The sequence below is a fragment of the Triticum aestivum genome, chromosome 7B, assembly GCF_018294505.1.
Source record: "Triticum aestivum cultivar Chinese Spring chromosome 7B, IWGSC CS RefSeq v2.1, whole genome shotgun sequence".
In the NCBI taxonomy this organism is placed as follows: domain Eukaryota; kingdom Viridiplantae; phylum Streptophyta; class Magnoliopsida; order Poales; family Poaceae; genus Triticum; species Triticum aestivum.
The window spans coordinates 82438906-82450429 of NC_057813.1; positions in this window are offsets into that span (position 1 = coordinate 82438906).

Consider the following 11524-nt stretch of genomic DNA (forward strand, 5'->3'; position numbering starts at 1 on the left):
TGAAGGCAAAGGTTGTCTCCTCATTTGAAGAAGAATCTGACTGCAGCTCTGGGGATCTTGAAGATATTGGAAAGGAGCTTGCTATTCTTGTGAAGAAGTTCCAGAAGTTCTCCAAGAAGAAAGACTTCAGAAAATCTTCAAGATCCAGCTCAAGAAATGATGAAGCTTCCTCTCGTGATTAGAAGAAGAGAACTTTCCACAAGTGCAAGAAACCTGGTCACTACATCTCTGAGTGTCCACAGTGGGACAATGAAACAAAGAAGAAGAAGAAGATCAAGGAATATGATTCTGATGACAAGAAGAAGAAGAAATCCTCAAAGTCTTCTTCCAAGTCTTCATCGAAGTCTTCATCACACAAGAAGAACTCATCAAGCAAGGCTCATGCATTTGTTGGCAAGGAGATGGATTCAAAGGAGGAGTCTGCATCTGAGGAGGCAGAGGTGGAGTCTGAAGAGGAATCTGATTCTGGAGTAGCAAGCATAGTTGTAGCTTCTGCGTATGTCGCCAAGTCCATCTTCAACACTGAAGACAATGGCCTAGTCACCAACGCTGATGCCAAGTGTCAGTGTCAAAACCGGCAGATCTCGGGTAGGGGGTCCCGAACTGTGCGTCTAGGCGGATGGTAACAGGAGACAAGGGACACGATGTTTTTACCCAGGTTCGGGCCCTCTCGATGGAGGTAAAACCCTACTCCTGCTTGATTAATATTGATGATATGGGTAGTACAAGAGTTGATCTACCACGAGATCAGAGAGGCTAAACCCTAGAAGCTAGCCTATGATATGATTGGTGTTCGTCCTATGGACTAAACCTCTCCGGTTTACATAGACACCGGAGAGGGATAGGGTTACACAGAGTCGGTTACAACGGGAGGAGATCCTCATATCGAATCGCCAAGCTTGCCTTCCACGCCAAGGAAAGTCCTATCCGGACACAGGACGAAGTCTTCAATCTTGTATCTTCATAGTCTGGGAGTCCGGCCAAAGGTCATAGTCTGGCCATCCGGACACCCCCTAATCCAGGACTCCCTCAGTAGCCCCTGAACCAGGCTTCAATGACGACGAGTCCGACGCGCAAATTGTCTTCGGCATTGCAAGGCGGGTTCCTCCTCCGAATATTTCATAGAAGATGTTGAACACAAGGATAGTGTCTGGCTCTGTAAAATAAGTTCGACATACCACCATAGAGAGAATAATATCTGCACCAATCTAATCTGCTGACGTATTCCGCAGCGTGACATCACGCCACGGCCAAGCCTTTATTCGAATTGTTTTACTGTTCCACCTTAGCGCGTTTAGCGAGGCGGTTTCCTTGGCACGTCTTGTCAAAGCAGAGATCGTGTCCCCTTATTCCGGGATTCTCATCAATACGCGCGTGGGTAACCCAACCGTGCCTTTGGTATGGCTCCCTAATTGAAAGCGAGTCCCAAACGGTTACGGGGAGGGCTCTTGGTATTCAACCTCTTTATAAAGAGACCAAGGCTCGACTCCTTTCTTTCCAATTCAATCGAATCCGCCCCTCGCCTTGAGTTCAACACCCAAAGCTCCAGTTTTAGGCGCTTCGGACCTTCGATGATGTCCGGCTCCGACCTTCAAGGCCGATGGATGCCTTCCTCCGTTACGTAAGAAGACCTGCGAAAGCTGAGAGATGCCAGGTATCTAACCAGCGAAATCTCGCATAGGCTGCCTGCTCAAGGGCAGGCCGTTCCCACTCCCCAGCCCGGTGAGAGCGTGGTGTTCACATCTCACTTCCTTCGGGGGCTAGGTTTCCCGATTGATCCCTTCGTGAGGGGGCTTATGTTTTATTACGGGCTGGAATTTCACGACTTAGCTCCGGAGTCCATCCTCCAAATCTCATCGTTCATTGTCGTGTGTGAGGCCTTCCTCCATATTACTCCTCACTTCGAATTGTGGCTTAGAACCTTCAAGGTAGAACCGAAGATGATCGAGGGGCAGCACGCTGAGTGCGGAGGAGCTATCATAAGCAAGATGGCCGACGCTCCATGGCCCGAGGGCTCCTTCCAAGAGGAGTTCGGCTTATGGCAACGGGACTGGTTTTACATCACAGCCCCCAGGGGCACCACATGGGTGGCGCCACCTGCTTTTCGCTCGGGTCCCCCACCACGACTAGCGTCATGGGTCAATGAAGGGCTTATCTGGGGGCCGTCCAAAGATCTGCCCTTGCTGCAGGGCCGCATTCGAGATCTCCTAGAAAGAGATATCAACTTGACCGTAGTGGCGCAAGTTATGCTGATTCGCCACATGCTACCGTGCAAACGTCGCCCTCTCCGCCTGTGGGAATTTAATCTGGAGGGACCGCGAGTCCTCCAACACTTTATGGGCACGACGCCCGTGGAGATGTACAAATTGTTCTTCGGATCACAAGCAAGGTGTCCGGACTTGTCCGAGGACGCAGGTCTGAGCTGCAATCGTCCGGATGCCCAAGTAAGTAGCCCCGTATTTGGACACGCCATCCGTATTTTTATCATAAAATTGCCCTTAACAGAGCTATCCTTTGAATAGGAGTGGATAGCGAAAGCAAAGCTTATCAGGTGTCCAGCCCCCCTGCCTGAGACCATGCCGGATCCCGTGTTAACCAGGATGCTAGAGATTGCTCCTTCGGCAGAAGGCGAAGAGGGGAACCAAGGAGCTACCGCCTCCGTGAAGGAGGCTGTCAGAAAGGGAGGAATCGAGAATTCCCCCAACCAAGGAAATAAAAGGACTGCCTCTGAAGACCCGGCGGGGATGGTCTCGAAACAGGGGAAGAAATCTTAACCAGAGGATCCGGCGCCGGAGAATGCCCGGCCGCATTACGCTCCCAAGGGGATCAGCTCTCACTGAGCCGTAAGTAAAGAGAGGGGTTCCAAAATGAGTGACATCCCTGTTTTATTTCTGAGGAAGATAAACGAAATATTACCTTGCAGTTCGGATCTCAACCCTTCTCAGCAGAGCTCATCTTCAGGGGATCTTCGTCCGGAGATGATGGAGAGCGAAATGCCTCCCCTAGCTGCACCGTTTTACGAGGCAGGCAACCCCGAGGTGTCGTCTCGGAGGGTTTCTCCAAGTCCGGACCCTGAAAAAGGTCGTCAGGCTAGTCCGGCACCCTCTGGTGCGCGGTCGGAGGGGCTGAAGGATCTGCTCGGGCGAGCGTCTATCTTAGAAGAACACCGTATGTTGATGAACACGGTGATTGGAAGGATTTCATCCGTGGAAAGCGGATTGTACGAGGCCGCCAGCAGTTTACTGACAGGCTTTGAGGTACGTGAAAAGGTGTACCTTTTGGTAGAGCCGCATATATAAAATGCGCCCTGTATAAATAGTAGCCCCTGAGACTCTGTGTGTTGTCAAAAGTGACGACGCACAGAGGATCATAACCCCAGTTATAATATGTCACCTTTTCTATGAAGGTGGCGAGGCGTTCGGTGGCTAGCCGGACTGATGAATCTGCCGAGCTAAAGCGGTAACTTGACGTAGCAGATGCCGACATCGCGCTGGTAAATAAGCGGCTAGACGAGGCACAAGGTATGTTCCAAAGACATCTGATAAGAGGAGCTCGATGCTCGTGCCTTACAATATATGTGCTTAATGTAGATGGTGCTACTGCCGTGGAGAACCTTCGGGCAGAACTTGCCCGAGCCAAGGAGCAAGCAAGGAAAAGTGATGTGGCTGCCGTTAAAGCGGCTGAAGAGCTAAAAGCCAAACAGGCTGCTCACTGCCAGAGCAAGAAAGTAATAGCCGAGATGGCTATAAAATTGAAGGATGCTGCCGACCGCTGTAAATTTCTTGAACAAGAAGATAGGGCGGCTCAGAAGGACCTTGAAAAGATCACTGCCGAGGCCAAGGATACTCGCTCTGCAATGAGGGCTATGAAGGAGGAGCTACGTCAGGCCGGAGATATCACGGCTGGAAAGCCCTATATGCTGCGGATGAAGTTTGGGGATCCTAAGTATGCTCCGTTAGACCGACAGTGGAGTGCGGATAACACTTATCTGGATTTGGCAGCGAGTGCCGCAGACGCGACCGAACACTTCCGGGGTCGAGGTGACCATGAATTGGAAGAACTTTTTTGGTCGCAGTTCCACAATCCAGAACGCCCACTTTCGGTATCCGACCGTTTGGCCCCCTGGGCGGAGCTGAACAGGTTATCCGGACTCGCCATGAGGTATGTTGCGAGTCATCTAGGGCCGGAAGAGCCAGAGCCGAAGAGTTATTTTAGCTTGGTGCAGCAGTTCCTTGGTTCGGTGCCGCATGTTGATGTAATGAAGAGGTCAGCGTGCATAGAGGGTGCACAGATGGCTCTTGCCCGTGTCAAAACATACTGGGTGGATATGAAGGCCAGTTGCATCCCGGGATTCGGACGAAAGCCGAGTACCTGCCAAGCACTACTTTGAGGAAGTTCTTCAGGGCGCTCGTTTAATAGAGGCGCAGTGCTCGAAGGATGTTGTGTTCGAATAGCATGTGCTATTGTAAAAAAATATTTTGATAGAATAGAAAAGCTTTTTATACTTGTGCTTGCAAGAAATATATTGGCTCCTGTGCGGCCGTTAATGTATATATGTATATAACCTGAAAGATGGCAGTCGTTGGCTTCAGCCCCCACGCATATAATGCAGGGGTGTTCGCAAAAAGGCGCCTTTTCACACTTAATCCAACGTCTTGGTCCTATAAAGGAGGTGGTAGCACAACGAACTAGGCAACCGGACTATAATGCTTTATCACTTTCACTTAGCCATAGGAGTTTGACAGTGGGGCTACTGAATAGCCCCTAGGGGCACCGCGCTCGCCCTAATTCGGGGCGCGTGTGTGCATGACCGGGAAGCGGCCCTTCGTTAATGCGGAGGAATCCTAAAGATTTCGAAAGTCATCGAGTGGTTGACCAATCTCTCGCTATATCATGACAGTCAGTTTACGGCTTTCTCTACTGAGGTGCTCGCCTGGCCGAACCGGGGCACAATCGCAGTAGTTCTCCTGGTGCCGCCTTAGCCGATAGAGCGAAAAGTAAGGCATCAAAACACAGGAGCCGGGCAAACCCAACATTTGACCAAAGACATGATTCGGAGCTGATGCATATAAGGCCAAACTCGCGATGCCGAACACTCCCTAAGGTATTCGGTCTTTATGAAAATGGGCCGAACAAAAGCCCTTTGTAAGAAGCCCCTGGTGCCCAGGAACGCGCAAAATTCTAGCGTGGACACATGCCAAGATGCCAGCCTCCTCCTCGGTTATAGCGAAAACCGGGGGATGTTATCAACAAGAGACAGTAAAAAAGGTTTACGCAGGGTCTTAATCTGAAAAGAATCCTTAAAACGGGTCCCTACTGCACGTCTGCGCCTGTGTCTCTGTTGTGCCGTATCCTGGACGGGCGTATCACAGTGTTCGTCTGCGAAAGAGAGGAACTTAGTGAAAAATAATCGTGCGAGAAATCTATATTAAAATAAACAAAATATAATACAGAGACATGAGTAAAACTGAGTCGTATTGTCTCCTGGTGTAAACACGCGAAGCCCCTTGTACAGGGTTATGCAGATATTAAGCCTTTGTATGTTTATGTAAGTGCATCTAGTGCCACCCCTAGTTGGTTTTGAAGTATTGACGACAAAGTTGGTTGAGCGACTAATGCGTTTGTGAGAATTGCAGGATAATGCAGGTTGTGTCCCTCATTGATTCGGTTTACCTACCGGAGATGACCCCTAAAAATGTATGAAGACATTGAAGACAATGGTGGTATGTGAAGATATTCACATTGAAGAGTATGACATGAGAAGACATTGAGCGAAGACTATGGAGCACGAAGACTGTGTTGTTTCGTTGTTTCCTTTTTCTTCTGTGTTGAGTCATAGGAACCACCGTACTGTTAAGTGGGGTCCAAGTGAACAAAGTCAGAGTGACTAAAGTGATGCTCAACCCAAATCCTATGTCTTCGAGCGAAGACAATGAGAGCAAATCTTATCCAGAGCTGGATGAGTCAGCTTTGCTTGTAGCCCAAGTAAAGTTTCCGTGTGTGTTTGAAATATGACCATTGGAACACGTGTCAGTTCCTTAGTGACCCAGGGTCATTTCGGACATATCAGGTCGGGTTGCCTTGTGGCTATAAATAGCCCACCCCCTACACCATAAATTGGTGGCTGCTCAGAGTTAGTTTACGGCTTTTGTCGTTTTGAGAGCAACCCACCTCGAAGCCTTTGAGAGAGAAATCCTTGCGAGGACAAAGCCCAAACACCCAGAGCCAAAGAGTGTTTGGCATCACTGAAGTCTTTCTGTCTGTGTGACTTGAAGACTTATTACACTTGAGGACTGTGTATCCTCCAGCCAGTTAGGCATCGCGTTTTGAGCATCCAAGAGTCATTGTGGATTGCCGGTGAACGAAGTCTGTGAAGGTTCGGAAGTCTACCTTGAAGACTTACCAGAGTGATTGGGCGAGGATTGTGTGTCCTTAGATCAAGGGGAATAAGGTGAAGACGCGGTCTTCTGAGTTGAATCTCAGCCTCCCTAACCAGACGTACAGTTGTCACAGCAACTGGAACTGGTCCAACAAATCCTGTGTCTTCAACAAGTGACTGGTTCTATCCTTTCCCTCCCTTTACCTTGAGTTTGTCTTCGTGAAGTAATTGCTTATTTGTCTTATCTGTTTTGACTTCATTGCTTGACTACTATCGTTGATTGGCTTCATACTATCTTCCATCCTGATCCTTACTACCTAGCTGCTATTAGTCTTTGTACGTTCACATTATTGCATACTTGACTATGGGTTGCTTATTGTAGTTTATCTTCCACTGCATATCAATTAGGTCATTTCTATTGCTTGTCTTCGAAACTTTCATGTTTTTAAGACTTCGATAAAAATCGCCTATTCACCCCCCTCTAGTCGATAACTAGCACTTTCAATTGGTATCAGAGCAAGGTACTCCCTTGTTCTATGTGATTCGGTTTAACCACCTGGAGTTTAGCTATGTCGACTGCAGGATTGAGGAATGTATCTTGCCCCACCTTTGACGGTCATGAGTATCCTCGGTGGAAAGCCATGATGAAGAAGCGACTCATGGCTATGGATAGCGAACTGTGGACCGTCACTGAGATTGGTCTTACCGATCTATGCAAGATGGCAGAGGCTGATGACATTCGCAAGTACACTCTACTGAACCTCACTGCGAAGGATGTCATCTGCTCCTGTCTGTCCCGAAATTAGTTCAGGAACGTCATGCACCTCAATCACGCGAAGCTAATCTGGGACCGGCTTTCTGAGGTCTATGAAGGTCATCTTAATTGTCATGATCCTTGGCTTGATGACTACAAGGAATCTCTTAAAGAGATGACCTTTCCACCTGAATCATCTTCATCTTCACCATGCCTCATGGCAGGGGGTGCTAAGGTAACTGAATGCCACCTCTCTGAAACTAGTGATGATGAATCAGGTGATGAATCTGTCCCCAGCTATGTCAAACTTGCTTCCCTTGCCACTAAACAACAAAGAGCTTTGGAAAAGGTTCAAAACATGCTTAGTAAGAGCGATGATATGTTGGGCGAAGAAATGGATCAGTCAAAAGCATTGGCTGAGAGTCTTCAGAGACTTCATTCCAAGTTTGACGCCCTTCAAGATCAACATAATGCTCTCTTGTCTGATCATGAGAAGCTTTCTTCTGAATGTCTTCAAAGAAAGCAAGATCTTGAAAAGATAAGAGTGGATTATGGAGATCTTCTGAAGGAGCGCGATTCATTACTTGCTCAACAAATCAGCGTTACACAGAATGGATTTGAACCACCATGTCTAAAATGCATTGATCATGATAACGCTACCTCTGTTGCTGAATGTTCCACTGCTGTTGCTGTTGCATTGTCTTCAACTACTGATGTGGAAACTAACCCCTCTACGGAGGATACCACTGCTATTGCTGATGAAAATGCTAGGTTGAAGACATTACTTGAAACAGGGATGTATAAAAGTCTGAAAGGACATCAGACACTTTGCGATGTCCTCAAAAAGCAGATTCCGAACCGAAACCCTAGGAAAGAGGGTGTTGGGTTCAAGAGGAAAATGAATGCAGATGGCTCCTACTGGAAGCCTGAGCAGTATCCCAAAACCACATGGGTTGCTGCAAAGGAACCTTCAGTGGATCCATCCACTTTATCTGGCTTTACCTATGCTAATCCTATTATCATTGATGAATCCTTTGATGCAAACTATAGACTGTTCAAAAATCAGAATGGTGAAGTGTTTGCCAGGTATATTGGTACTAACTGCAGGAATGGACCACCTATGAAGAAGATCTGGGTTCCCAAAAGCTGTCTTGAGAATCTTCTAGTGAATGTCATCATGACACCACCAGGGAAGAAGACAAACCCCAGACCAAAGGCATCATATGGTCCAACGGCTTCATACGGATACAGGACTCGCTTAAGTCACCCTAACGCCAATGTTTTGCAACGAAATCATACTCAAACTTATGAATATGAATGTGTGTCTTCAAACCACTATGTTCATAGGACTAAGAACTTTTCTGCTTATTCATATGAGTATCATTCATCTCCTGCAAGGCTATTTGCTAGGGCTTCTAAGCTGAAATTCTCAGATGCTGCACTTAGACTCATTGCTTCTAAGCCACCCCTGAAGATGTGGGTGGTGAAGAAGAATTAACTCTCTTTTGCAGAATATGGTCTCCAGCCAGCAATCAAAGGCGTCTGATACTATTGCTGGGGACCTAAAACACATTAAGGGACGCATGATAAAATGACTTACTATGAATTCCACATATGAATTGCTTACCTGTCATACTGTGTGTTCTAACCTTGATCTAAGCTGTGATAATCCTAGTGTGCGTCAAATGCTTATGCTTCACAACATACCTTGTGAAGCCTATCCTCCTAACTGCACTGTAGGGTATGACACCTCGTGCTTCAGAATGGATTATGGACAGCGGATGCACGAATCGTATGACTGGTGATCGAAGTCTTGTCATGGACTCAACCTTACGTCCATCCGACAAGAGTCAAATCACATTTGCTGACACTGGTAAAAGCAAGGTATTGGGTCTAGGTAGAGTTGCAATCTCAAAGGATAAACACATGGATAAAGTGATGCTTGTTGAATCCCTTGGGTTCAACTTAATGTCTGTCTCAATGCTTTGTGACTTGAACATGATTGTGCTATTCAGAAAATATCGTTGCCTTGTACTAATGGAATCTGACAAGACTCTAGTCTTTGAAGGGTATAGGAAAGATGATCTATACATGGTAGATTTCTCAGCAGGTCCACAACTTGCCGTATGTCTTCTTGCAAAAGCTTCATAATGCTAGCTCTGGCATCGGAGGCTGGGGCACGCTGGCATGAGGAACTTACACACACTCGTCAAGAAGAAGCATGTCATAGGCATCGAAGGTGTCAAGTTCAAGAAAGATCATTTGTGTGGTGCCTGCGAAGATGGAAAGATGACTAGGGCGAAGCACCCCTCGAAGACAATCATGACGACATCTCAACCCTTCGAGCTGTTACACATGGACCTATTTGGCCCTACTCACTACTCCACCCTCACAACAACAGCTTGTCTCTATGGCTTCGTCATTGTTGATGACTACTCAAGATATACATGGGTGCACATAATTCTCTACAAGATTGAAGTGCAAGATGTCTTCAGACGATTCGCCAATCGAGCCATGAACAATTATGGCGTCAAGATCAAGCATATTAGAAGTGATAATGGCACTGAATTCAAGAATACCGGGCTTGATCTTTATCTGGATACAATGGGAATCACTCATGAGTTTTCTGCTCCATACACACCTCAGCAAAATGGCATTGTAGAGCGCAAGAAGAGAACTCTCATTGAGATGGCTCAAACAATGCTCGATGAGTACAAGACACCAAGAAAGTTCTGGCCTGAAGCTATTGATACAACATGTCATATCATCAACCGTGTCAACATCCATAAGCTTCCGAACAAAACATCCTATGAGCTCCTCACTGGCAAGAAGCCAAATGTCAGGTACTTCAGAGTCTTTCGTGCTAGGTGCTGGATCAAGGATCCCCATCACAAGTCAAAATTTGCACCAAAAGCTCATGAAGGCTTCATGCTCGGTTATGGAAAGGACTCCCACTCTTACAGAGTCTTCAACCTCTTTCACTACAAGATCGTTGAAACTGTGGACGTGCGATTTGATGAAACCAATGGTTCACAACGAGAGCTCCTACCAAGCACACTTGATGAAGCTCCTCCCAGCGAATCTATCAAGCTGATGGGAACTAGTGAAATCATGGCTTCTGAAGCACAGCCTGAAGAGGAACTTATCATTTCTGCACCAAACGAACCTGAAGACAATGCTTAGACCGAAGACAATCCTCCCAATGATGACAATGATCAGCATGAGCAAGGTCTTCATCCAGTTCATCCTCATGTTGCAAATGAAGTACAAATTGAGAAGATAATTGATAGCATCAATGCACCTGGTCCACTTACTCGCTCAAGAGCAACACAGTTAGCAAATTTCTGTGGGCATTTTTCATTTGTGTCAATATCAAAACCCAAGAAAGTTGCTGAAGCCTTTATGGAACCTGAATGGATTCAAGCCATGCAAGAAGAACTTCAACAGTTCAAGCTGAATAATGTATGGGAACTTGTCAAGCGCCCTGATCCTCGCAAACATAACATTATTGACACTAAATGGATATATCGAAACAAGCAAGATGAGCATGGTCAAGTCGTCAGAAACAAAGCATGTCTTGTGGCTCAAGGATATACTCAAGTTGAAGGAATTGACTTCGATGAAACATTTGCTCCTGTAGCAAGGCTTGAAGCTATCCGCATACTGCTAGCCTATGCTAATCACCACAACATCTTGCTATATCAAATGGATGTGAAGAGTGCATTCCTCAACGGCAAGATTGAAGAAGAAGTGTACGTTGCTCAACCACCTGGCTTTGAAGATCCAAAACATCCTGATATGGTGTACAAACTAAACAAAGCACTGTATGGCCTCAAACAAGCTCCTCGCACTTGGTATGATACGATCAAAGACTTCCTGAAGAGCAAAGGCTTCAAACCTGGATCCCTCGATCCCACACTCTTCATGAAGACATATGATGGTGAACTGTTTGTGTGCCAAATATATGTGGATGACATTATCTTCGGCTGCACCAACCAGAAGTATAGTGATGAGTTTGGATACATGATGCAAGAGCAATATCAGATGTCCATGATGGGTGAGCTGAAGTTCTTCATTGGTATTCAAATTCGTCAGCAAAGGAATGTCATCTTCATATCTCAAGAAAAATATCTCAAAGACTGTCTGAAGAAGTTTGGAATGCAAGATTGCAAAGGTTACACGACGCCAATGCCAGCCAAACACATCTTGGTCCCGACGACAATGGTAAAGAGTTCGATCAAAAGGTATACCACTCCATGATTGGTTCTTTACTTTACCTATGTGCATCTAGGCCAGATATCATGCTTAGTGTTTGCATGTGTGCTTGATTCCAAGCGGAACCAAAGGAATCGCATCACTTAGCTGTGAAGCGAATTCTTAGATATTTGGCT